A 27,140-nucleotide genomic window follows, 5' to 3' on the forward strand; every position below is an offset into this window, starting at 1 on the left:
CTTCTCTTCCTATTTGGAACCAGCCTGTTGTTCCATGTCCAGTTCTAACTGTTGCTTCCTGACCTGCATGCAGGTTTCTCAGGAGGTAGGTCAGGTGGTCTGGTATTCCCATCTCTTTCACAATTTTCCATAGTTTATTGTGATCCACACAGTCAAAGGCTTTGGCATAATCAATAAAGCAGAAATAGATGTTTTTCTGGAACTCTCTTGCTTTTTCTATGATCCAACGGATGTTGGCAATTTGATCTCTGGTTTCTCTGCCTTTTCTAAAACCAACTTGAACATCTAGAAGTTCACAGTTCATGTATTGCTAAAGCCTGGCTTGGAGAAATTTTGAACATTACTTTACTAGCATGTGAGATGAGTGCAATTGTGTGGTAGTATATATACACACACACACACACATACATACATATACATACATAATGAAATATTAACCATAAAAAGAATGAAATTTTGCCAGTTGCAACAATATGAATGGACCTAGAGGATATTATGCTTATTGAAATAATTCAGAGAAATATTGTATGTTTTTACTCCTATTTAGACTCTAAAAAACAAGACAAATGAACAAACATAACAAAACAGCAACAGACTCACAGATACAAACAAGTGGTCACCAGAGGAGATGCGGGTGGAGAGAAGAGCAGAATAGGTGAAGGGGATCGAGCAGCACAGAGCACAGGCAGAAAACACACTAGATGGATGCAACATACAGCAGAGGGGCAAGGGCAATATCTACACTCGCTCTGTGCGATACGTTAAGTCGCTTCAGTTGTGTGCAACTCTTTGGGACCCTCTAGACTCTGCAGCCCTTCAGGCTCCTGGTCCATGGGATTCTCCAGGCAAGAACACTTGGGTGAGTCACTGTTTCCTTCTCCAGGGGATCGAACCTGTGGTTCTTATGTCTCCTCCAAGCACCACCTGGGAAGACAACTTTATATAGAGTATAGAGTATAATCTATGAAAAATATCAAATCATTATGTTGTACACTTGAAAGTAATATAATATTGTAAGTCAACTACACAAATAAAAATTTGTTTTTCTAAAAAAGGCATGGAAAAAAAATCATCAGGAGGAAAGGGCCTGGCAATTCCAAATATTCCAATATTTGTGGAGATTTTCCTTCTCATTCTAAATATTCACTTTTATTCTTTAAAAAAAGATGTGAATAAAAACATTTTCAGACTTTCAAGGTCTCACATGAATCTCTCCATACTCACCCTTTCTTAGGAAGCTTTGAAAGGAGATGTTCATTACCAGAAAATAAACTAAGAAAGGAGAAAACATAGGACACGTAAAATACAGAATCCAACACAATGAGAGAGATGGGAATCCACAGAACCTAGAACAGCAGCTGAGCTCCTGACAGAGAGAATCACTTAAGAGCCCAGTGGGCTCCAGGAGAGGGGAATAAACAGAGATGAAATTCACTGAAATGTCTATTGTTTAAATAACGGACAGAAATTTTTTAAGGTAGGTAGAGAGTGTACAGACAATTTAGTAATAGCTACACAGAAAAACTAAGACAAGAAAATAAAACATTTATTATCTTCTCCAAGAAAAACAGAAGATTATACAAGAAAAGAAATGCAATCATAGTGTATTATGTGCTCAGTTGTGAGACACTGTGTCATATTTGTATCAGAAGGATTGTGGAAGATATGTGCGTGTGTGTGTCTTTATTTGGTGGGCTGTGGAGAGAGCAAGAAAAAGAAAAAAAAAAATTAAATTCTTATTTCCCACAGAGAGAGAGGTGAAAAATTAAGAAATGGCAGTATGAGCAATAAAATCTTGTCATGTGGATATATGGAGTTAGAACCAAAAGACGAAGTCGTAAGGTTTGAAAGTAGTTGATTTAGACAGTGGGACATTATTTTTCATAATAAAACTTGTGAAACTTTTTGTTTAAATCATATGCATGTATAACCTTGATGAAATTTTAATAATTTTACATAATAAATAGACCTTATTTGAGACGTTCTATAAGAAAGAGCAACACTGTAGTTCAGCAAAGAGTTGGGGCAGAGTTCAGGGAAATCTTTTCAGAGAAAATAATTCTTTATATTCTTTACCTCATTATAAACTGGAGTTAATGACCAGTTGAGGGACAGAAAGTCCTGTTGGGCAGAGGAACACTCCTGGGCAGCAGCCTGTGAGGCTGCCAGGGTTAATACCATGACGGGCGGCCTGGACCTAAGTTTTAGCTTCCCCCGAAATGGTAAGATTCCCTACCCCCATCAGGTAACCTGGAGTCAGCCAATCAATATGCACCCAGTAAGAACAAAGGGAGAGCTGAAAAGCCCGAGAAAGTCTGTACCGATAGAATTACTTTGCAAACATGTAACCAATCCGCTTAAGCCAGCTACTAACCGCTTTTGCATATCTTATAAATTTGTGTACCAAGCTTGAGCTCGGCGCTTTTTCTGACCCTGCACCACTGTGATGTTTGTGGCAGAAAGCCCTGGCTCGAGACAGTAATAAACTTCCCTTTTTGCGAGTTGCATTGTCTTGGAAGCCTTCTCTCTTCCCGCTCGGGGATTCAGACATCGGGCATAACATTTGGGGGCTCGTCCGGGATCCCTTGACAGGGAGAAGAGAACGCTTACAGGACAAAGGGGAAGGATAAATAATAACACCGGTGCTCAGGAAGCAGGGGGAGCAAGCCGGCGTAAGGCCGGGGCCAGCGGACGCGCTGGGCGGCAGCCGACTCCGCGAGAAGGCTTTTTATAAAGGGGGAGCAAGCCGGCGTAAGGCCAAGGCCAGCGGACGCGCTGGGGGGCAGCCGACTCCGCGAGAAGGCTTTTTATAAAGGGGGAGCCAAGCCGGCGTAAGGCCAAGGCCAGCGGACGCGCTGGGGGGCAGCCGACTCCGCGGGAAGGAAAGTTCCTCTCCCGACCCCGAGCCTGGTGAACAGCGGACGTCATTCGGTAAGGTGAATCTGCTACCGGGAGGCAAGAAAATTCAGGGGGCCCGAAAACCCAGCGCTGTGTCGTCGGCCGACGTTTGTTTGTCCGTGTGTTTGTCTTTGGCTCTCCGTGTTTTTGTGTGTGTGTGCCGGCATTGTCTCTAGTCTCGTTCTCTTCTGGTGCATCGTTCTTTCTCACTTCTGACTTATTCTCTCTCTTCCTTACCGTTTATTCTTTGACCATGGGGCAGGGAGAATCTACCCCACTTTCTCTCATGACTGACCATTTTTCGGATGTCAGGGCCAGGGCCCATGACTTGTCTTTGCTAGTCAAAAAGGTAAATTAATAACTCTTTGTTCTGCAGAGTGGCCCGCCTTTCAGGTTGGATGGCCTCCGGAAGGCACCTTTCAACCGTCCATCATACAGGCTGTGAAGGAGAAGATTATGGCTCCTGATCCCTGGGGCCATCCGAGTCAAGTCCCCTATGTCATGGTCTGGCAGGATCTAGTGGAAAATCCGCCTAAATGGTTAAAACCTTTTGTTTACAAACTTCCTAGTTCCTCCAGTTCACAGGTCCTGGTGATGGAGACCCCCCCGGAGGAAACCAAAAAGAAAGAGGACCCAAAACCAGTCCTTCAGGAATCATCTTATCCAAACCTGATAGATCTAGAAACGGAGATAAGGCCTCCGCCATATGTGCCCTCCTTGCAATCCCCTCCGAGGAGAGAAGCTCCCACAGGTGAACCGAGAGGATTAAGAGGGCCAACGGGAACCGACCGTGAGGGGGGACCGGCATTGGGGACCCGGGGGAAAACTAAGGGAGATAAGGGTAAGCAAGACCCTGGGGACCCAGAGTTACCTTCATCCACTGTTCAGGCGCTCCCCGTCCGAGTGGGACCAACTAACCCGGACGGAGAGCGAACCTATCAGTACTGGCCCTTTTCCACGAGTGACCTGTACAATTGGAAGACCCAAAACCCTCCTTTCTCAGAGAAGCCCCAAGGCCTCATTGACCTCTTAGATTCCATTTTGTTTACTCATAATCCCACCTGGGATGATTGTCAGCAGCTGTTGCAGGTGCTCTTCACCACGGAAGAACGGGAGCGAATTCTGGCAGAGGCGCGGAAACGGGTACCAGGGGTCGACGGGAGGCCAACCGCCCAGCCTCATCTTGTGGACGAGGGGTTTCCTCTGTTGCGGCCTAACTGGGATTTTGAGCGGGTGGAAGGTAGGGAGCGTCTCCGAGTGTACCGCCAGACTCTAATGGCTGGCCTGCGGGCTGCAGCAAGAAAGCCGACAAATCTGGCAAAGGTAAATTTAGTAAGGCAAGAGCCCACTGAAAGCCCGGCAGCCTTCCTAGAGAGGCTGATGGAAGCTTTCAGGCAATATACACCTATGGACCCCCAGGCTGAGGAGTCACGCGCTGCAGTTTTGTTAGCGTTTGTGAATCAGGCAGCCCCAGATATTAGGAAGAAATTACAAAAGGTAGAGGGATTAGGAGAACAGACAATACAGGATTTACTGAAAGTAGCTGAAAAGGTATTTAATAATAGGGAGACCCCAGAGGAAAGGGAAGAGCGAATTCGGCGGGAGGAAAGGGAATTAGCGGAAAAGATCAGGAAAGAAGAGAGGGAACATAGGGCGAGGGAAAACCGGAAGAACCAGAAGGAGCTAGCCCAGATTCTTTTTGCGGGGTTAAAGGCCGGAACAGAATTGAGGGAACCTCGAGACCCCGGACGGGAGAAAAAGAAAAACCAAAAAGGCAGGCCCTAAAGAAGGATCAGTGCGCCTACTGCAAAGAACAGGGGCACTGGAAAAACGAGTGCCCTAAGAGGGACTCAAGGAGAGGAATGACCCAGAGAGAGAAAACCCCCCCTGGAACTCGAGTTCTGTGTGCGGGGGAAGACAGTGACTAGGGGAGTCGAGACTCGGCACCCCTCCCCGAGTCCTGGGTAACCATACATGTGGAGGGGAAACCCGTTGGCTTCATGGTAGATACTGGCGCCCAACACTCTGTTTTAAATCAAAAACTGGGACCAATGTCTAAGAAAGCCAGCTTAGTGCAAGGAGCCACGGGGACAAAAAGATATTGTTGGACCACAGAACGGAAAGTAAATCTAGGGACCCACCAGGTGTCCCATTCGTTTTTGGTGATACCAGAATGCCCAGCCCCTCTACTTGGAAGAGACTTGTTGACTAAAGTTAATGCTCAGATCCATTTTGACCCCGGGGGAATGTCAATCACGGATGGACTTGGACAACCGATACATGTCTTGTCCCTAGCCTTAAGGGATGAATACAGACTTTTTGCGCCTAAGCCCTCAGAGACCATAGCACTAGATGTACAACCGTGGGTCCATAAATATCCATTGGCCTGGGCAGAAACAGCAGGAGTGGGACTAGCTAAACAGAGACATCCGGTCGTCATCGAGCTAAAGGCCGAGGCAGTTCCTGTGAGGGTGAGACAGTACCCTGTGAGCCAAGAAGCTCGGCGGGGGATCACTCCCCACATTCGACGGCTCATGGAGGCCGGAATTCTCAGGCGATGCCGATCCCCTTGGAACACCCCCTTACTGCCGGTGAAGAAGCTAGGGGGGACAGATTACAGACCTGTCCAAGACCTGCGAGAAGTCAACAAACGGGTGAGTGACATACACCCAACTGTCCCTAACCCGTATACCCTCCTGAGCAGTTTACTGCCTGAGTACACTTGGTACACTGTGCTGGACTTGAAGGATGCCTTTTTCAGCCTACCCCTGGCAGTCCAGAGCCAAGAGATATTTGCCTTTGAGTGGACTGAGGAGGAGGGCCAACCAGTAGTACAATTAACTTGGACCCGCCTCCCACAGGGGTTCAAGAACTCCCCTACCTTGTTTAATGAAGCTCTGAGTGAGGACCTCTACGAATATCGGGCTTGCCACCCAGAGGTCATTCTGCTACAATATGTAGATGACCTTATGTTGGCTGGAAGCACAGAGGAAGCTTGCAGCCGTGCCACTGGGGACCTATTACAGACCCTAGGCATCTTGGGGTATCACGCTAGCGCAAAGAAGGCACAAATAGCCCGGCAAGAGGTCACCTATTTGGGGTATAAGATCAGGCAGGGGCAAAGGTGGCTAACCCAGGCCATGAAAGAAACAATATTGCAGATACCAGAGCCCAAAAACCCCCGCCAGGTGGGAGAGTTTCTAGGGACTGTTGGATATTGCAGACTGTGGATTATGGGGTTTGCTGAGAAGGCCCGGCCTTTATATGAGGGAAGTAAAGAGACCCCAAAGTGGACTTGGACTGAGCCAATGAAACAGGCTTTCCAGACACTCAGACGGGCCCTACTAGAAGCCCCAGCCCTTGCCCTGCCTAACCCAAATAAGCCATTCCAGCTGTTTGTAGATGAAAAGCAAGGAATAGGAAAGGGGGTCTTGACTCAACAATGGGGACCATGGAAGCGGCCGGTAGCATACCTTTCGAAGCGATTAGACCCGGTGGCCGCTGGGTGGCCCCCTTGCCTTCGCATCATTGCAGCTACAGCCCTCCTCGTCCGCGACGCTGACAAGTTGACGTATGGACAGCAACTCTCGGTTTACACCCCCCACGCCGTGGAAGGGGTTTTAAAGCAGCCGCCGGGTAAGTGGATCTCCAATGCCCGCTTGACACACTACCAGGCCTTGCTGCTCGATGCCCCACGGGTGCGTTTTCAGACCCCTTGCTTCCTAAATCTGGCCACGCTCCTACCCAACCCAGAGAAGGACAGCCCTCTCCATGATTGCAGTGAGATACTGGCTGAGGCCCTGGCGGCACGAAAAGACTTAACTGATGTACCCCTAAGCAACAGTGAGCTAGCATGGTTCACCGATGGGAGCAGTTATGTAAAAGATGGGCAAAGGAAGGCAGGAGCAGCCATAGTTGATGATTCAGAGCAGACGATATGGGCTGAGACACTACCCCCAAACACTTCTGCACAAAAAGCAGAATTGATTGCCCTAATACAGGCTCTGGAGCAAGCCAAAGGGAAGAGAGTCACCATTTTTACTGACAGCCGATATGCTTTCAGCACTGCCCATATTCAAGGTCCCGTATACCAAGAAAGGGGATTTCGGACAGCTGAGGGAAAACAGGTCAAAAATCTGCCTGAGATTCGCAGGCTCTTGGAAGCTGTCCAGCTGCCCCGGGCAGTAGCTATAGTACATGTCCCCGGTCACCAGAAGGGAGAAGACCCTAAGGCGCGGGGCAATCATGCCGCTGATGCGGCCGCTTGAGAAGCGGCTAGCCGGGACTACGCCGCCCCCATATTAGCCGTGGGACTTCCACCCCCTGGTATGGGGACCTTGCCACCAGTTCCCGAATATTCCCTCCCTGATCTCGCCTGGATCAACAAGGATACCACCCTCCAGAAAGATGACCAAGATGGATGGTACCGAGACCAAAACAACAACCTGATCTTGCCTGCCACCCTGGGTCATCACCTGTGTGAACACCTGCACACAACTACACACTTGGGAGAAAAAAAGACCCTAACACTTCTCCAGACGGCCTGCCTGAGGTTCCCTCGACAAAATGCAACTGTACGAGAGATAATTCAAGCCTGCGAAGCGTGCCAGCTGATGAGGGCAGAGAAGAAGCAGCACTCGGGAACGAGGTACCGAGGGGAAAAGCCAGGGCAACATTGGGAGATAGATTTCACCGAGGTAAGGCCAGGCAAGTATGGGTACCGCTATCTGTTGGTACTGGTAGATACCTTCTCGGGGTGGGTGGAAGCTTTCCCCACTAAGGGAGAGACAGCAATAGTGGTTGCTAAAAAGATCTTAGAGGAGATAGTGCCTAGGTATGGGCTGCCAGTGACTATGGGCTCTGATAATGGACCTGCCTTTGTGAGCCAGATTGTACAAGGGCTGGCCCAAGCTCTGGGGACGAAATGGAAGTTACATTGCGAATATAATCCCCAGAGCTCAGGACAGGTTGAGAGAATGAATCGGACCCTAAAAGAAACTTTGGCAAAGTTGGCAATAGAGACTGGCGGGGACTGGGTGACCCTCCTTCCCTTTGCACTCTTTCGGGCACGTAACACCCCTTATAAGCTGAATCTTACTCCTTTTGAGATTCTGTATGGAAGACCCCCTCCTGTGTATCCTATTTTCGAAGGAAAATATCTGCCACCCCCTACTTTGGGACAATTCCAGCAAACTCTGATAGCATTAAGTAAGGTGCATAACCATGTTTGGAAATTGATTCGAGAGATACATGAGGGCCAAAACAAGAGGGCCCTCCCCTCACATAATATTGGCCCAGGTGATTGGGTTTGGGTAAAACGACACCAATCTAAAGTATTAGAACCTAGATGGAAAGGCCCTTATGTTGTTCTTCTTACCACTCCTACCGCTGTCAAGGTCGACGGAATTGGACCCTGGGTTCATTGCAATCACGTGCGGCAAGCCACATCGGAAGAACAGGAAAAAGCGCGAGCAGAATGGAAGGCGAGTCCTCACCCGTCAAATCCTTTGAAACTGAAACTCGTCCGCTGGGAGACCTCCTAATTCTCCTGCTGATGGCAGCTCTCATCGACCCAGGAGCGACCAGTCATAACCCCCATCAACCTGCTAAGATCACATGGAAACTCAACGACGGGCAAACTCATGAGCTGCTCAATGAGACCTCAGGAATCCACCCTCCAAACACCTGGTGGCCGGACCTGAACTTCGACCTCTCAAGCCTCTTCGCAAAGCAGGACGGTCTCTATGATAAGTACTATAGGGATGGGATAAAAAACCATAGGTTGGGGTTTTGGGCTTGCCCGGGCTATGTAAAAAATAACTGGAAAACCTGTGGTGGCATAGAAAGCTATTATTGCAGGAGCTGGAGTTGTGTGACCTCTTGTGATGGACCCCAGAGGTGGCATGTTGGAAACAGAGATCTAGTTAGCTTCACCTTCAAGGACCGTAGACACCAGGGGCCTCAGGTACGAGTACGATTTAACCAGGAACGGGCGAAGAAAGAAAACCGCTGGACCTCAGGACTGACTTGGGGTTTTCAGCTCCACGTAAATTGGCCCGGCCCCTACCCAGGCGAGCTTTTAATCATTAAACAGGTTATTGAGCCGGTGCAGGTACATAGTTTAGGTCCCAATCTGGTCAAAGCATTACAGGGGCACAAGGCGACCCCCAAGCCAACCCCCTTCAGACCAAGCTTGCCAGGAACATTTAACATCTCCTCTACCCCGAGCCTCAGAGGCAAACTGACAGAAACCCCTGGCCCTCTGGCTGTTACCATTAGCTCAGCAATTCAGGACCCCCTATGGGCCTTAGTGAATGCAGCCTTTACGGTCTTAAACCATACCAACCCTAATGCAACCCAGTCCTGTTGGCTTTGTTATAATCTTCACCCCCCCTTCTATGAGGCCATAGGCCTCAATGTCTCTTACTACTTATCTTCAGGCCAGAACCCACCCCCATGCCGATGGGAAGAACGCAAGGTTGGTCTCACAATGAATGAAGTTTGGGGACAGGGACTCTGTTTGGGCACAGTGCCACGTGATAAAACTTCCCTCTGTGCCCGGACTATTAGTAACCTACGCTTATATGGCAAAAATTGGATTGTGCCAGAGGTTGGGGGCTGGTGGATTTGTTCACATACTGGGCTAACCCCATGTTTAAATGTGAAGGTTTTTAACCAGAGTCAAGAATTCTGTGTTCTGGTTGCTGTAATGCCAAAAATCTTATACCACTCTGAAGAGGTTATGTACTCACATTGGGACCGAGAATTGCCAAGACAAAAGAGAGAGCCAATCAGTGCGAACACCATGGCAGCCTTGTTCAGTCTTGGGCTGGCAGGAGCAGGGACAGGAATAGCTTCACTATCTCTGCAAGGCCAAGGGTTTTCTTCCCTACGAGCCGCCATAGATGAAGATATAACTCGCATAGAAGAATCAATCAGCCACTTAGAGAAGTCTCTGACTTCCTTGTCTGAGGTGGTCTTGCAGAATAGGAGAGGATTGGACTTGATTTTTCTCCAACAGGGTGGGGTCTGCGCGGCTCTGGGAGAAGAATGTTGTTTCTATGCAGACCATACAGGAGTGGTAAGAAAATCTATGGCAAAAGTGAGAGAAGGGCTGGCGCAACGAAAGAGGGAACGGGAGGCCCAACAGGGATGGTTTGAGTCTTGGTTCCAACGCTCCCCCTGGCTGACCACCTTAGTTTCCACCCTCCTGGGCCCGCTTATAGTGCTATTATTAACACTCACGTTTGGCCCTTGTATTTTAAACCGGCTAATGTCATTTATTAAAGAACGTCTAAATACCATTCAGATTATGGTATTGAGGCAGCAATATCAGATGGTAGCCCAGGATGAAGAGAAGGATTCCTCTACAGGAACAAGAAGACAGGGGGGAATGTGAGGCTGCCAGGGTTAATACCATGACGGGCGGCCTGGACCTAAGTTTTAGCTTCCCCCGAAATGGTAAGATTCCCTATCCCCATCAGGTAACCTGGAGCCAGCCAATCAATATGCACCCAGTAAGAACAAAGGGAGAGCTGAAAAGCCCGAGAAAGTCTGTACCGATAGAATTACTTTGCAAACATGTAACCAATCCGCTTAAGCCAGCTACTAACCGCTTTTGCATATCTTATAAATTTGTGTACCAAGCTTGAGCTCGGCGCTTTCTGACCCTGCACCACTGTGATGTTTGTGGCAGAAAGCCCTGGCTCGAGACAGTAATAAACTTCCCTTTTTGCGAGTTGCATTGTCTTGGAAGCCTTCTCTCTTCCCGCTCGGGGATTCGGACATCGGGCATAACACAGCCCAGCGGGATCCGCAGAGACGCTCCCCCGGGGACCCCGGCGGTCAGCGGGAGGACCCCGGCGGTCAGCGGGAGCGCCGCGGAGCGCGGCGGGAGGGGCTGGAGGCACGCACCCGCCCGGCTCAGACGAGGCTGGGAAGCGGACTGACAGGGCCGGTTTGCGTTCCTGAGGCAGGAATGATCTTTCGAAGGGGCCGTGTGCTGGGAACTGAAAGCACTGTGGACACACAGGTCTCTTCTGAGGCTGGTGCGCTACCTCAGTGCCGAGGGCGGAGCGGAGGGGCGGCCCGCGGGGCTGGAGGAACCCGGGAGAGCGGCGTCTCAGAAATCCGAGGAGTACGTTCAAGACACAGGAAGCAGCAGACTGTGAGAAACGCCACAGAAATAAGACGAGGACAAAAAATCTGTTTCTTGGCTTTCACAGTAATAAAATAAAGGCCGACTTCGGCGAGGACAGCCGCTGCCTCTCAGCAACGACAGTGGAACCTCCGTTACAGAGAACTGGAGGGAGGAGGTGGATGGAGTAAGGGCGCTCTTCTTCTGACTGGACACAGTCCACGGAGACCCAGGTGATGCTGGCCCTTCTGACAGCCCACTGTATGTTCTGAATACTCAAAGATTAATAGAAAGATTAAACTATGGACAGAGGTTCCTGACATTGTACAGGAGGCAGTGATAAAGACTATCTCAAAGAAGAAGTGAATTCACTCAGTCGTGTCTGACTCTTTGCGACCCCATGGACTGTAGCCTACCAGGCTCCTCAGTCCATGGAATTTTTCAGGCAAGAGTACTGGAGTGGGTTGCCATTTCCTTCTCCAGGGGATCTTCCCGACCCAGGGATCGAACCCAGGTCTCCTGCATTGCAGGCAGACGCTTTACAATCTGAGCCACCAGGGAACTCATCTCAAAGAAAAGGAAATGCAAAAGGCAAAATGGCTGTCTGAGGAGGCCTTACAAATAGCTGAGAGAAGAGAGGCGAAAAGCAAAGGAGAAAAGGAAAGATATTCCCGTTGGAATGCAGAGTTCCAAAGAATAGCAAGGAGAGATAAGAAAGCCTTCCTCAGAGATCAATGCAAAGAAATAGAGGAAAACAACAGAATGGGAAAGACTAGAAATCTCTTCAAGAAAATTAGAGATACCAAGGAAACATTTCATGCAAAAATGGGCTCAATAAAGGACAGAAATGGTATGGACCTAACAGAAGCAGAAGATATTAAGAAGAGGTGGCAAGAATACACAGAAGAACTGTACAAAAAACATCTTCATGACCCAGATAACCACAATGGTGTGATCACTCACCTAGAGTCAGACATCCTGGAGTGTGAAGTCAAGTGGGCCTTAGGAAGCATCACTATAAACAAAGCTAGTGAAGGTGATGGAATTTCAGTTGAGCCACTTCAAATCCTGAAAGATGATGCTGTGAAGGTGCTGCACTCAATATGCCAGCAAATTTGGAAAACTCAGCAGTGGCCACAGGACTGGAAAAGGTCAATTTTCATTCCAATCTCAAAGAAAGGCAATGCCAAAGAATGCTCAAACTACCACACAACTGCACTCATCTCACACTCTAGTAAAGTAATGCTCAAAATTCTCCAAGCCAGGCTTCAGCAATACGTGAACCGAGAACTTACAGATGTTCAACCTGGTTTTAGAAAGGCGGAGGAACCAGAGATCAAATTGCCAACATCTGCTGGATCATAAAAAAGTGAGAGAGTTCCAGGAAAACATCTATTTCTGCTTTATTGACTATGCCAAAGCCTTTGACTGTGTGGATCACAACAAACTATGGAAAATTCTTCAAGAGATGGGAATACCAGGCCACCTGACCTGCCTCTTGAGAAACCTGTATGCAGGACAGGAAGCAACAGTTAGAACTGGACATGGAACAACAGACTGGTCCCAAATAGGAAAAGAAATACATCAAGGCTGTATATTGTCACCCTGCTTACTTAACTTATATGCAGAGTACATCATGAGAAACACTGGGCTGGAGGAAGCACAAGCTGGAATCAAGATTGCCAGGAGAAATAACAATAACCTCAGATATGCAGATGACAGCACACTTATGGCAGGAAGTGAAGAACTAAAGAGCCTCTTGAAGAAAGTGAAAGAGGAGAGTGAAAAAGCTGGCTTAAAGCTCAACGTTCAGAAAATTAAGATCATGGCATCTGGTCCCATCACTTCATGGCAAATAGCTGAGGGGAACTAATTCAGTTAGTATACACTCTCAGTTGAACCAAGAAGGTTAGGTGAGTTGCCCAAAGCCACAGAACTACTAAACTTGAGGCCTGAGTGTGCAAGTCCTACTCCTTGCCTCTCAGTCAGTTCAACATACTTCTTAAGTAACGATATTCAAAACAGTCCAATGCATAGAACACACAGCTTTTCTTGTCTGAAAGAGCCAGAGCATTCCAACTAATCAGATGTATTATCCAACCTTGTTTTAATACAACATACTCCCAAAGTTAAAAAATTAAATTACTTTGATCTGAAATAACTTCTTGGACCATACACATCTCCAAATCAGATTCTCCTAGGAAGAATGACAAAGATCCTAATATACTATGCCAATTTCCCTTGTTTAAAGCTGGAAAGGCTAGCCAAGGATAGAGCTGGGGATTATATTATAAAATAGTCCAATTCTTTCTATTCTGGAAATTATATAAGGCAGCCTAGGCTAACGAGCAGACAAACCTGCATGTGGAACTGGGTGAGAATACAGTTCTCACCTCTGGACGTTCTTCCTTCTCCCCCCATTTCCCCCTCCTGCTCCTGCCTGTCTCATCCTCTCTCTCCCCTCCTGCTCCTCCCTCTCTCCTCCTCTGAGCTCCCCTCCTGCTCCTCCCTCTCTCTCCTCCTCTGAGCTCTTCTCCTGCTCTCCTTCCTTCTCTCCTCCTCTGAGCTCCCCTCCTGCTCCTCCCTCTCTCTCTCCTCCTCTGAGTCTCCTTCTATTTTCAGTCTTTTCTTCTTCTCACCCTCCCTCCCTTTAATTTGTCTTTCCTTTCCTTCTATTTCTCATTATCTTCTTAATTCTTATCAAAAATAACATGGTGTTTTAACAACACTGAATTATGATCCTGAATGTCATCAGCAATGGCACAATCTAGAAAAAACAAAAACAAAATACCCAGCCCATCAGTCCTATCTGGAGATTCCAGCTCTGAGATAGGAAGCTTAAAGTCCCTGTTGGTATTGTCAGGCGAGTGTATGCTCCTCGGTTCTGTCTCGTCACAACAAAGATTTGGAGTGAGGGACATTCAAGCCCTCGGCATGTCACAGCTCTCGGGTCTTGGCTAGACTGTGTTATAGCTCTCAGGTCTAGAACGGACCCTGTTATAGCTCTTAGACAAATCAGTGCTACAGCTCTGTGTTACAGCTCTATTTTATTTAGATAATAGCAGGAAAATCCATCCTCAAGGCGTGAGGGCTTGTTGACCCAAAGACTTGAAGAGAAGAGAGCACCAGGGCGCGGGAGAGAGGGAGAGATCCCCAGCCCTTTGGCTCCTCTTTTTATATGTTTTTCCTCCCCCTGGGCCTGCCCTATGTAAATGGGGCTAGCCAGGAGTGCTGTTTGTTCTACCTGAGATCCTCACTCTGGTCCTCGGACCTTCCTTTGTTCTATTTCCACAGGCTTTTCCCTTCCTTGTCTTTTAGCCACTGCCATTCTGGACTCCTGTTTCCTATTCTAACTACCTAACAGTATCAACTTATTTCCCTAGGCAGTCCACCTGTATACTGGCTTTTAAATAAGTTCACATTATTGTAAGATTTTTTTTTTTTGCCTACTGTGTTGATGAGTTTTACAGAGTCTATGCTTTGATTCTGCCAGCAAGTTCACCAGATAAACGTAATAAGTTCTTTAACAGGATGGAGACAAACCACCAGGTGCCTGTCTCTATTTTCAAAAGCTCTTTTCTGTTGTCTTTAGATAATGAAAATAAACACTAGAAAGAACTGCATAGACCATAAAGTTTTAGGGATAGCCAATGATAAAACACATTTTTTTTTTCCAGTAAAACTTCAAGACACAGAAATGTTTAACCAAAAAAAAAAAAAGAACTAAAGTGTGAACTAAAGACTCAAAACAGCAATATAGTTCTAAGTACCATTCACGGAGGCTGCCACATGTTCGAACTCCACTCCAAGGCTCAGAGAACAGAACCAATGTGTGGGGTGGAAAGGTGGGGGAGTACTAAAAGCTATGTGACTCATCAAAATGAATAAAAGACCTAAATGTAAGGCCAGAAACTATAAAACTCTTAGTGGGGGACACAGGCAGAACACTCTGACATAAATGGCAGCAAGATTCTCTTTGACGCACCTCCTAGAGTAAGGGAAATAAAAACAAAAATAACACATGGGGCCCAATTAAACTTAAAAGTTTTTGCACAGCAAAGGAAACTATAAACAAGGTGAAAAGACAACCCTCAGAATAGGAGAAAATAATGGCAAATGAAGCAAATGACAAAGGATTAATCTCCAAAATATACAAGCACCACATGCAACTCAACATCAGAAAAACAAGCAACCCAATCAAAAAATGGGCACAAGACCTAAACAGACAGTTCTCCAAAGAAGACATAGTGGTCATTTAGTCGCTAAGTTGTGTTTGACTTTGCGGCCCCGTGGACCGCAGCCTGCAGGGCTCCTCTGTCCATGGGATTCTCCAGGCAAGAATGCTGGAGTGGGTTGCCAACTCTTTCTCCAAGAGATCTTCCCGACCCAGGGATCAAACTCGGTCTCCTGCAATGCAGGCAGATTCTGTACCGACTGAACTACAAGTGAAGCCCAGAAAGAAGACATACAGATGGCCGATAAACACCGGAAAAATTCTCAACATCACTTATTCTTAGACAAATGCAACTCAAAACCACAATGAGATAACACCTCACACCAGTCAGAATGGCCATCATTAAAAAATCTACAAACAATGAATGCATGCTGGAGAGGATGTGGAGAAAGGGGAATGTAAACTGATACAGCCATTATGGAGAACAGTATAGAGGTTCCTTAAAAAAACTAGGAATAAAACTACCATATGACTCAGCAATCCCACTACTGGGCATATACCCTGAGAAAACCATAATTCAGAAAGATACCTGTACCCCAGTGTTCACTGCAGCACTACTTACAATAGCTAGGACAGAGAAGCAACCTAGATGTCCATCAACAGATGAATGGATAAAGAAGTTGTGGTATACACACACACACACACACACACACACACACACACACACACACATCTATAACATGGAATACTGCTGCTGTTGAGTTGCTAAGTTGTGTCTTACTCTTTGCAACCCGTGGCAGGCTCCTCTGTCCATGGGATTCTCCAGCTAAGAACACTGGAGTGGGCTGCCAATACTGGAGTGGTTGCCGGGGCACCTCGGGACTGAAACCCTGCCCCTTGTGGCTCTTGCACTGCAGGTGGGTTCTTTACCACGAGCGCCACCTGGGAGTCTCCCAGAGTTTGTGCAAATGCATGTCCATTGAGTCGGTAATGCCATCTAACCATCCCATCCTCTGCTGCCCTCGTCCTGCTCTGCCCTCAATCTTTCCCAGCATCAGGGTCTTTTCCAATGAGTCAACTCTTCGCATCAGGTGGCCAAAGTATGGGAGTTTCAGCTTCAGCATCAGTCCTTCCAATGAACACCCAGGACTGATTTTCTTCAGGATCCATTAGATTTGTGCTCCTTGCAGTCCAAGGGACTCTCAAGTGTCTTCTCCAACACCACAGTTCAAAAGCATCCATTCTTCGGCACTTAGCCTTCTTTATGGCCCAACTCTCATATCCGTACATGACTACTGGGAAAACCATAGCTTTGCCTAGATGGACCTTTGTCAGAAAAGCAATGTCTTTGCTTTTTAATATGCTGTCTACATTTGTCATAGGTTTTCTTTCAGGGAGCAAGCGTCTTCTACTTTTGTGGCTGCAGTCACTGTCCACAGTGATTTTGGAGCCCAAGAAAATAAAGTCTGCCACTGTTTCTACTTTTTCCCCTTCTATTTGCCATGAAGTGATGGGACCAGATGCCATGATCTTTGTTTTCTGAATGCTGAGTTTTAAGCCAACTTTTCCACTCTCCTCTTTCACACTCATCAAAAGGCTTTTTAGTTCCTTTCACTTCTGCCACTGGAGTGGTATCATCTGCATATGTGATGCTGTTGGTACTTCTTCTGGCAATCTTGATTCTAGCTTGAGATTCACCCAGCCCAGCGTTTCGCATCATGTACTCTGCATAGAAGTTAAGTAATCAGGGTGACAACATACAACCTTGTTGTACTCCTTTCCAATTTTGAAACAGTCAGTAGCTCCATGTAAAGTTCTAACTGTTGCTTCTTGACTTGCATACAATTTTCTCAGGAGACAGGTAAGATGGTCTAGTATTCCCATCTATTTAAGAATTTTCCACGGTTTGTTGTGATCCATACAATCAAAGGGTTTCACAGAGTCAATGAAGCAGAAGTAGATGCTTTTCGGGAATTCCCTTGCTTTCTCTATGATCCAATGAATGTTGGTAATTTGATCTCTGATTCCTCTGCCTTTTCTAAACCCAGCTTGCCAGCTTGTGCATCTGGAAGTTCTTGGTTCATGTACTGCTGAAGCCTACCTTGAAGAATTTTGAGCACAACCTTACTAGTCAAAGAAAGTACAATTGGCTGGTAGCTTGAACACTCTTTGGCATTGCCTTTCTTTGGGATTGGATTGAAAACTGACATTTTCCAGTCCTGTGGCCACTGCAGAGGTTTCCAAATTAGCTGACGTATTGAGTGCAGCACTTTATGGAATACAACCCAGCCATAAATGGAACAAGTGTGATTCAGTTCTAGTGAGATGGATGAACCTAGAGCCTGTTACACAGAGTGAAGTAAGTCAAAAAGAGAAAAATAAATATTGTAAGTTAATGAAAATACATGGAATCTAGAAAAACGGTACTGATGAGCCTATTTGCAGGGCATGAATAGAGACTCGGACACAGAGAAGAGGCTTGTGGACACACTTGGGGAAGGAGTGAAAGTGAAAGTGAAGTCGCTCAGTCGTGTCCCACTCTTTGGGACCCCATGGACTGTAGCCCACCAGGCTCCTCTGTCCATGGGATTTTCCAGGCAAGAGTACTAGAGTGGGGTGCCATTGCCTTCTCCAGGGGATCTTCCTGACCCAGGGATTGAACCCGGGTCTTCCCCCTTACAGGCAGACGCTTTACCGTCTGAGCCACCAGGGAAGTTTGGGCACAAACTGAGAGAGGAGCATTGAAACATACACGTTAAAAAAAAAAAAAAAAAAAAAAACATACACATGACCGCGAGTAGGACAGCCAGCCGGCGGAGAGCGGCCCACAGTGCCACGCTCAGCCAGGTAACAGCTTGGAGGGGAGGAGGGGGAGCGGGGCTGAGGGCTGGGGGTTCACGGGGCAAAGGCCATATGTGCACCCATGGCTGGTTCCTGCTGCCGCGTGGCAGAAACCAACACAACGTCGTAAAGCAATTATCCTCCAATTAAAAACAAATGAAAAAAGAAAGGCTGTGAGACTGGTGTGCAGCAGGGACTCTTTCAGTAAGCATTACATCCCAAAAATAATATTCTCATTTCCACATAAGAGAAGCAATAATTAGGTAAATTCAGCCCAGAAATTCATAGACACAGGGTAGCAATGGCTGAAACAAAAGATTAAAAAAAAAATTCTGTCTAGTTGCAGTGTTAGCCGCTCATTCCAGGAAACAAACTCACTCAGAAGGACAATGGAGATATCGGAGTGCAGTTTATTATTACACCAGCGGGCCCCAGGCAGAGTCTCCTCTTAGCCAAGGACCCCGACCAGTTTTGTTTTTTTTTTCTTTTAAAAAAAAAAAACCGGGATCCGGAGACTCCCGGACGGCGCCATGTCGGCCGTTTCGCCCACCCACAACAACCGAGGCAGCCCCACCTCCGCGCCGCAGCTCCTCCCCCGACCAGTTTTTGTGAAAACCTTATACACCCTAAGTGTATGTGCACAAACCCACCTCCCCAAATTCCCTGACAATCAAAGTTAACCCGTGATTCACATGCCTTAAGCCTGGGTAGTTAACAGTGGACAGTTATCAATAAGCATAATAGAACTTATGATTCTGTTTGGTTACGCAGATAATCAGGGTATTCTTTTAGCCACAGAGAGCCCTGGGGCTCTTCCATCCAGGGACCTGGTTTTCCCGTTGATATGTCATTTCCATAGATACTGGGCATAGAGCTCGAAGTCCACAGTCCAGCCCAAGATGGAGTCCTGCTTTCAAGATGGTGCCTGTTCTGTTTCTTCCTTCAGCAGGATCGTATACTTGGACCTCATCCATGTCTTATGGTTGTCTAGTTCACCTAGCCAATCAGTCATTCAAAACCAAAGCTTATTAAAGAACGGCTAGACTCACAACAAAGACTGCCTTGTAGAGTAAATAAACATATACATAACCCCCCCCCCACACACACACACATGATTCTGGTTTTTTAAGTGAAAATGGAAGAGGATGGCTGGATAACTTAGAAAGGACCAGTAATGGGAATGAGAAATAGAGAAGTCAATGTCCACTTAAGAAGTTCTCAGTAAAAGGAGAAAGAAAAGAGACTTAAAACAAAGAAAGGAATGGGACAACATAAAGAATAGACTTTTAGGGGCTTCCCTGGTGGCTCAGTGGTAAAGCATCTGCCTGCCAGTGCAGGAGACACAGGTTCGATCCCTGGTCCAGGAAGATCCCATGGGCCGCAGGGCCCAGGAGCCACAACTGCCGGGCCTGGGCTCTGGAGCCTGGAGCCACAGCCGCAAGCCTCTCGCCGCAGCTCCTAATCCTGTGTGCCCTGGAGCCCACACTCACAATGAGAAGAGCCAACGCCATGAGAAGCCGAGGACCACAACTGGAGAAAAGCCCCTGCAGCAACAAAGTCCAGCAGACCAATAAACAAAGAAGTACTGTTAAAAATTATAAAACAAGAATAGATTTTTAAAAAATAATCATGATGCCTCAATAGTGCTGTAAGACTTCTTGTTTTGATGGAATAATCAGCAACCTTCCATCTCCATTTAAATCTGTGTCTGTCTAATCAGAAAAAATAGTTTATCTTAAGAGATAACCCAGAGGTGGATTAAAAAAATACAGAATCTGAAGTTATAAAATATATGACTTATTCCCATAAGGCATAATTAACTTATAGAACCTTCAACTGACAGGGAAAATAAATTTTAAATCATGTTTGAAGTTTGCTTCATGAGGTAACCTGTAACAGTAGCAGCCTAGCCTCCCTTCTGCACGTCCCGTCACTCACTACTGAAAGTACACGCCCCGCTTCCCTTGTGATCTAAATCAATGTTCATGCAGTTTCATAAAACTACCAGTCTTATATTACTCAAAAAAAATCCTAGAACCTTTTCTAAGTCATAATGATTCCTGAGTTTGTCTGCCCAAACAGGACAAGGCTTTCTGTAACCAACCACAGTCTACATCTCAAGACCTACATTATGCAGATGCATGCTTTTCTAGAGAAATTTAGATCCTAAATTTTTTTGAAAAATGCTTTCCTTTTTAGATAATTTTCTGAAATGTATTCACTTTTAAGAACAAATCACAAATATACATTAAAAAAATGTATGGCCATAGCTCTTAATTATGAGCAAGGGATTCTCTTTTAAGGAAAGAAAAAGGAACTTACTGTAGTGAGATTTCATCGATCTAAGAATCTCAGAATTGGATGGAGAAGGTGGATATAGGCCATGCAGATGGGACCAATACTTAGAATCACTCACAGAAGCACTGCTGAAGCTGCTAACGCCGTCAGTGCTCTGGCAGACACCGAGCCTGCAGCTCCCGCCGCCAGCATCGCGGGCCCTGGGGCCCCGACGGCCTCTCGCTGCACCACCTCTGCTGCCCGCGCTACCAGCCAGAGCGGGCAGACGGGTCGGGTGCATCTGACTGGCAGAGCTGGGCCGCACGTTCACGTTCTTGCTACAGGGAGGCTGGGAGGGAAATACATGGTACCTTCAACCTCTGTATTTGAAGGTCAGTTCTCCTCATAGCAAAATTCATCAGGTAGGAAGTTCCTCAATCATAGAAAGAGGGCTGAGATACTTGGTAGGCTGAAGAATGATAAATGCCTATCCCTGTAGTTATGAATGTACTCCTATATTCATGCCAAGTTATTCCCGACCTCCTTCACAGGCCCCTGTTCCAAACGCTGGCATTTCCTTCTCTGCATGTTTTCATCTGCACACATTCTCCTGAGATTTCACCTGTGTCATAGTTTTATGGCTCCTAAATGTACCTCTTTAGCCTCATTCACATCATCACTGTGGTCAAGTCTGCTTAAGGTTTGCCAAAATCCATTACCCTTTTCTTCTGGAGAAAGATAATTTTAGCTTGGCATGAAGCTTTCCGAACATACAAAATTTCCTAGTCTTTCTTGAAGTTAGTTCTGACTACACTGCTAATTCCTCTTTAAAGGAATGTGAACAAATGCGATGAGTACCACTTCCAGCTCTGAGACTTCAGATGTTCACATCTGTTTACTCCATGTTTCATCTCCCTTCCCTTTTGCAAACTCTGCAGTCTGTGGAAAGCCCACCTCAGCCATGCAAGTGACAACAAAAGGCAGCCGAGGAACCTGGATCACTGAGGAGCAGAGCTGCCCACAGTTTGAAGCGCTGAGATTGAACTGATAAATGAGACAGAAATAAAGGTCTATATTTTGTAAGCCACAAAAATTTTGGGAGGTGCGTAGCTTTTTTAATAGCTTCTGAGCCTTTTGCTAACTTAGACACACACACACACACACACACACACACACACTCCCAAGTTTCCCAACTTGCATTAGAAATCTTGGGGCTGGCTTAGATTTCTCCTTCTCCCTTATTCCCCCAATTCAGGAGATCACTAAATTATTTATAGTTCATTTATTTGTCTCTTTCTCTAAACCCAAAGTGACCACCTAAGTTTGGGTTCTTGGTTTCTCTCTTGATGTGAGTTCATTGCTATATGAGCTCAGGCTACCAAAACAAAACACCATAGACTGGGTGGCTTAAACAACAGAAATTTATTTTCTTACAGTTTTGGGGGCTATAAGTCCCACTTTCTCCTCCTCATCTCTTCTTGACCTAACCCTCTGCAGCTAATGCCCCCATAAGTTTCAACAGAAACCATGACATTTAAAACAGAACAACTAAGTTTCCTCAAGGAGAGTTTCTTGAGTATTGAAGCTAGTCCCCTGGGGAAAATGCTAATGGAAAAGATCCTGGTTACAGCAAAGATATCTGTGGACTTCACACAAGACAATCACTCCTAGAAATGGCCCTACAGTTGGGATTAAAAAGTAAGAGGAAAACAAAATTTAGATCAATTTTCTTGAGTTTTCCATGTCTGCCCTCAATTAAAATTTGTCAGATAGCCAGGTGACGGAAGACTTTAGTATGTGGCTTCCTTGCTTTTGGTATACACGTTTAAAGCCCTGGCCCAGCACATAGAAACAATAGAAAATTCCCATACGATGCTTCTGACTGGAAGGAATCAGCCTTGTAAATACTAAGTAATGCAGCTCCTAGAGGACTGACTGATTTTTGTGATCTTTCCAGGTTATCACCATTGACCATGGCTAAACTTTTTCATGGAAGTCATGGTGGTTATCAAATTATAGAAAATAACAGACAATAATGTCTCCTGTGGCCACACTGACCCAACTGTCTCATTTTACTTAAATTTTAACTTCCGGTCTTTTTTAAATGTGTGTCGACTTCAACCTAATATAAAAAAAGAAAACTAAAGTCTATCAAAAATTGAGCAATTTCTCCATAATCACCCTATTTAGTTGGATAGTGGCAGGATTTACTAGAACCGAGATTTCACTTACCAATCTCTATGACTCCCTTTCAATTCTGTTTCCTTTTACCATTAACCAACATTTTACAGTAGTTAGCTAAAAAAAGCAGAAAGTTTGAAGTTCAGGGTAAGTTTAGAACATGGTATTTCAAGTCATTTAAGCTCAGTTTTTTACCTGTAGAATGGAATAATAAATCTGAATCCATAAGGATGTTGTGTGTAAGCATCTAGATTACTGCTGCTGCTGCTGCTGAGTCGCTTCAGTCGTGTCCGACTCTGTGCGACCCCATAGACGGCAGCCCACCAGGCTCCCCCGTCCCTGGGATTCTCCAGGCAAGAACGCTGGAGTGGGTTGCCATTTCCTGCTCCAATGCATGAAAATGAAAGGTGAAAGTGAAGTCTCTCAGTCATGTCCGACTCTTAGCGGCCCCATGGACTGCAGCCCACCAGGCTCCTCCGTCCATGGGATTTTCCAGGCAAGAGTGCTGGAGTGGGTTGCCATTGCCTTTTCCGATCTAGATTACAGCAGGTACTAAATAAATATAAATCATCTTTACACCAATCAAACAGTTATGGTTTCTATTTAGCCAACAATTTACTGGCCAATTGTTAATAAAATATTTTGGAGTAACAAACAAGAAAATTAAAAAAAATCTGATTTCCTTTCTACTCTTTCCCTCCTAATCGGCACACACACACACAGACACACACACATGAGTACTTGCAAACACACTAATCCCTTCCTCTGAAAAACATCTGTGAAGCAACTCTACAGTCATTCTTCCAACACGAATATGATTACTCATGCAGAGGCTACGTCTAGGTAGGGTGGTGGCTACAAACATAGAGTATTCTTTGGCATCCCAGGAGGAAATCTCCCAAATACACCATTAAGTGCTCTCCACCCCACATCCATTACCTCCCCAGCCTGCTTGCTTACTTCTGGGATATAAAACATTGTATATTGTGATTTCTTGCTTGTTAAAGTAGCCTTACTTGGGAGGGGTTTTGCATTTGCCCATTTTGGTTGGTACCAAAGTAACTGCTGTTTCAGACCATGAATTTTAAATCATATAACTAGGCTCAAACACATCTTTATTAACCAAAATAGGAACCATTACAATCAACACATTTTTGCCAATGAGAAATAAGTTTGCTTATTCCCATAGAGTAAAAATCCGTGTTTCAGCATTCGAAGAACTCTTGGAAAGCATTTTCTGCTTCCTGCTGGTTGTGAAAGTGTTTTGCCTACAAAAAGTTGTAGAGATGCTTGAACAAGTGGTAGTTGGTTCACTAGAGGTCAGGTGAACGTGGCAAATGAGGCACAACCTGTCCAACTTTTGAAGTGCTGGCTGCGTGACGTCAGCTGGGGGTCTTCAGGCGGAAGGCCTGGGCCCCCTCTGTGGTCCAGCGCTGGCCACAGGCGCTGCAGTTTTCCATGACCTGCATCACTCTGCTGAACACACTTCCCAGATGCAATGCTTTCGCTGGGATCCAGAAAGCTATAGTGCATCAGACCAGGAGCAGACCACCAACAGTGATGATGACCTTTTTTTGGTGCAAGTTTGGCTCTGGGAAGTGTTTTGGAACTTCTTCTCCGTTCAACCACTGAGCTGGTCATCGCCGGCTGTCGTATAAAATCCACTTTCTGTCGCACATCACACTCTGATGGAAAAATGGCTGGTTGTTGTAGCAAGCAGTGAGAGAAGACAACACTTCAAAACGACGATTTTTTTTTTTTTTGGTCTGCTCAGGAGGCACTCATTTATTGAGCTTTTTCATCTTCCAATTTGCATCAAATGCCGAATGGGCTGTAAAACATCGAGTGAAGAATGGTCGACACTTCAGTTCTTCAGCAGCTTCTCGCGTCGCCGTAAGCGGATCATCTGTGACGGCTGCTCTCCTTCTGTCACGGTCACCTTCCGACGGCTGGTCACTGTGCTCCTCGTCCTCAAGGCTCTCGTCTCCTTTGCAAAACTTCTTGAACCACCACTGCACTGTACCTTCGTTAGCAGCTCCTAGGCCAAATGCGTTGCTGATGTCTCGAGTTGTCCCCACTGCTTTACGACCCATCTGACTCAAATTAAAAAATCACTCAAATTTTCTCTTTGTCTAACATCATTTCTATAGTCTAAAATATAAAATAAACAGCAAGCAATGTTATCAGCAAAAAAATAAAGAGAGAAATGTGTATTAAAATGATGTATAACATAACCACATTTATTTAAAAATGTATTCCAAAGGTTATGACAAAGGTCAACAATGCAAAACCACAATTACTTTTGGACCAACCTAATAGTTCAATCTATTGGCTCACTCAGCAATCAACTCGGTCAGAAAGTTGGTCCAGGTGTACTAGAGTCTTAAAGGAAAAATGGGAGAGCTAATAATGACTATTGGTTAGTACAGTTATCAACTTAGTAGCGTATGTCATAGAGTTCAAATAATAAAGAAATTAAGTGACCAAAGTCTTAAAAGATACCAACTCACACAAATATACAAATGGTGAAATGCAGTAAGACTTCAGAGATGTATGAGAATATGTTTATCAGTTACAATTTGCAAATAACAGAGAACAACTGTGCTTCCTTAAGCAGGAAGAGAGTGTATTGAAGGAATAACAAGTGGTTAGGGAAGAGACAAGACGCTGGAGAACCTAGTCTGGGTGTGAGAGGGACGAGGCAGGGCTGAGAGCGCTCCGGCCTGCAGACGCAGCTGTCCTTTCCGTCTGCACGCCTCCCTGCGTAAGTCCAGGGAGAAATTAACCCACTGGCCTAGTTTGGAGCAAGTGCACAAAGAATAAAATGCCTAATTTACAGCCCCACCAAAGCTACAGAGGCTAAATGACTCTTCCACAGGAAGTGAGGTGGTTCCCAGGAAGATGGAGTGCTCAGCAGTGTGCGTCTGCTAGAGCAGAACACAGGGCCAGCTGGTCTGGTGGGAAGGGAGAGACTAATTTAGGGAAGACTTTCTTTATCAGGTACTGTGCGGTTTCACACACTGTCATTTAATTCTTATACCAATCTTGTAAATCAAATACTATTTTCGCCACTTTCTATCTGAGAAAACTATAGCCAGGTTAAGGAGACGGCTCCAGATCAAAAACCAACAAGCATGTGGGCCGGGACCTGAATTCATGTCTGCAAGCTCTACAGCTGTCCTGTTTTGAGTTGGAAGATAAGACAAGATGTGGGCGCCGCTAGCCTCCGGGAAGAGCAGGCCGTTTAGATGACACTCAGGGGGCCCGGCAGGATGGTGGTCCTCCGAAACGAGAGCAGGAGAGCAAATAGGCGCCACGACGGAACTGGCTCCTGCAGGGAAGCCCCTTCCGGGGGGTCTCAGAGGAAGGGCAGCAGCTACAGAAACCTCCTGCTCTGCGGCGCGGTGATTAGCCTTTGGTTTGTTTTTAAAAATAAATAATAAACACACAAAAATATACCTGACCTCCAGTTTGGCAGGATAAAAGGAGGGCAAACGGCGGATATAAAGGTGGAAAGGGGTCCCAGAGCATGAGCACAGTTGAGGGTCTGACTTCGCCCAGTGTCTGCGGTCTTGATACTTCTTGTGGATAGGCAGACACTTTGTCTTCTAATAACTTGCCACTGAAAAATGCTTACAGACTATATGCTCTACAAACTACAGTGATAAAGACTGCTGTAAATTGAGGTTTGAGAAACAGGCAGGAAATCAAATGGGCCTGGTATAACATGGCAAGGAGATGGAGACTACTGAAGGACTTCAAACAGGGGAGTGACATGATCCCATTTTATCAAAATTACCCTGGCTGCTGGGTGGCCAATAGAACTAAACAGGGAAAAAATGACAGCAGAATATCTCGTTATTCTCACTTAGTCACTTTCTGAGTGAAAGAGAATGGCTTCCTTAATGGAACTCTGTCCTTTTGCTGTGTTCAGGGCAAAATTGTGTAATGGGCTTTCTGGCCCTAGTACCCTGCTCTCTGTTAATGTCCTTCTTCCCTCTTCAGTCCCCATTTATATCTACAAATCAGGGGCTGCCACTTTCTTTATTTCTGCTCCCCACTCAACCACCGGACTAGGAAGGCACTGCTATACCAAAGGCTGCCGACGTTTCAAGGTGATGCTTCACTTCTGGGACTGATGTTCACATTTTAATCAGTGCTGTCCATTGAACCAACAAGAGCATTAATGCTAAAGCTTCAGTAAACGAATGGGCCTATTAAAATATCTGGATTGGGAATTTCTCTTAGCACTCAAATCCATCACCAAGTATGAAAGTTCTATGATGGTGTCTGGCCTCCGGTGAAAGGTTATTTTTGATGTTGAAAAGCACCTTTTCATGAAGAGAAGTGAAAGGCAAAGCAGAAAAGGAAAGATATACCCATTTGAATGCAGACTTCCAAAGAATATCAAGGAGATATAAGAAAGCCTTCCTCAGTGATCAATGCAAAGAAATAGAGGAAAATAGAACGGGAAAGACTAGAGTCTCTGCAAGAAAATTAGAGATACCAAGGGAACATTTCATGCAAAGACGGGCTCAGTAAAGGACAGAAATGGTATGGACCTAACAGAAGCAGAAGATATTAAGAAGAGGTGACAAGAATACACAGAAGAACTATACAAAACAGATCTTC

The 27,140-nt window shown here is 45.9% G+C and overlaps 1 non-coding gene and 1 pseudogene across 1 annotated transcript; one reads left to right on the top strand and one right to left on the bottom strand.

The window, feature by feature from the left end:
- The first annotated feature begins 19,345 nt into the window (after positions 1-19,345).
- TRNAG-GCC lies at positions 19,346-19,418 on the top strand. The gene has a single exon. It is a non-coding gene; the product is annotated as a tRNA-Gly (tRNA).
- A 4,220-nt stretch (positions 19,419-23,638) lies between these two features.
- LOC122439448 lies at positions 23,639-24,653 on the bottom strand (annotated as a pseudogene).
- Positions 24,654-27,140: the final 2,487 nt, after the last annotated feature.

The sequence above is a fragment of the Cervus canadensis genome, chromosome 4 (assembly GCF_019320065.1).
Source record: "Cervus canadensis isolate Bull #8, Minnesota chromosome 4, ASM1932006v1, whole genome shotgun sequence".
NCBI lineage: Eukaryota > Metazoa > Chordata > Mammalia > Artiodactyla > Cervidae > Cervus > Cervus canadensis.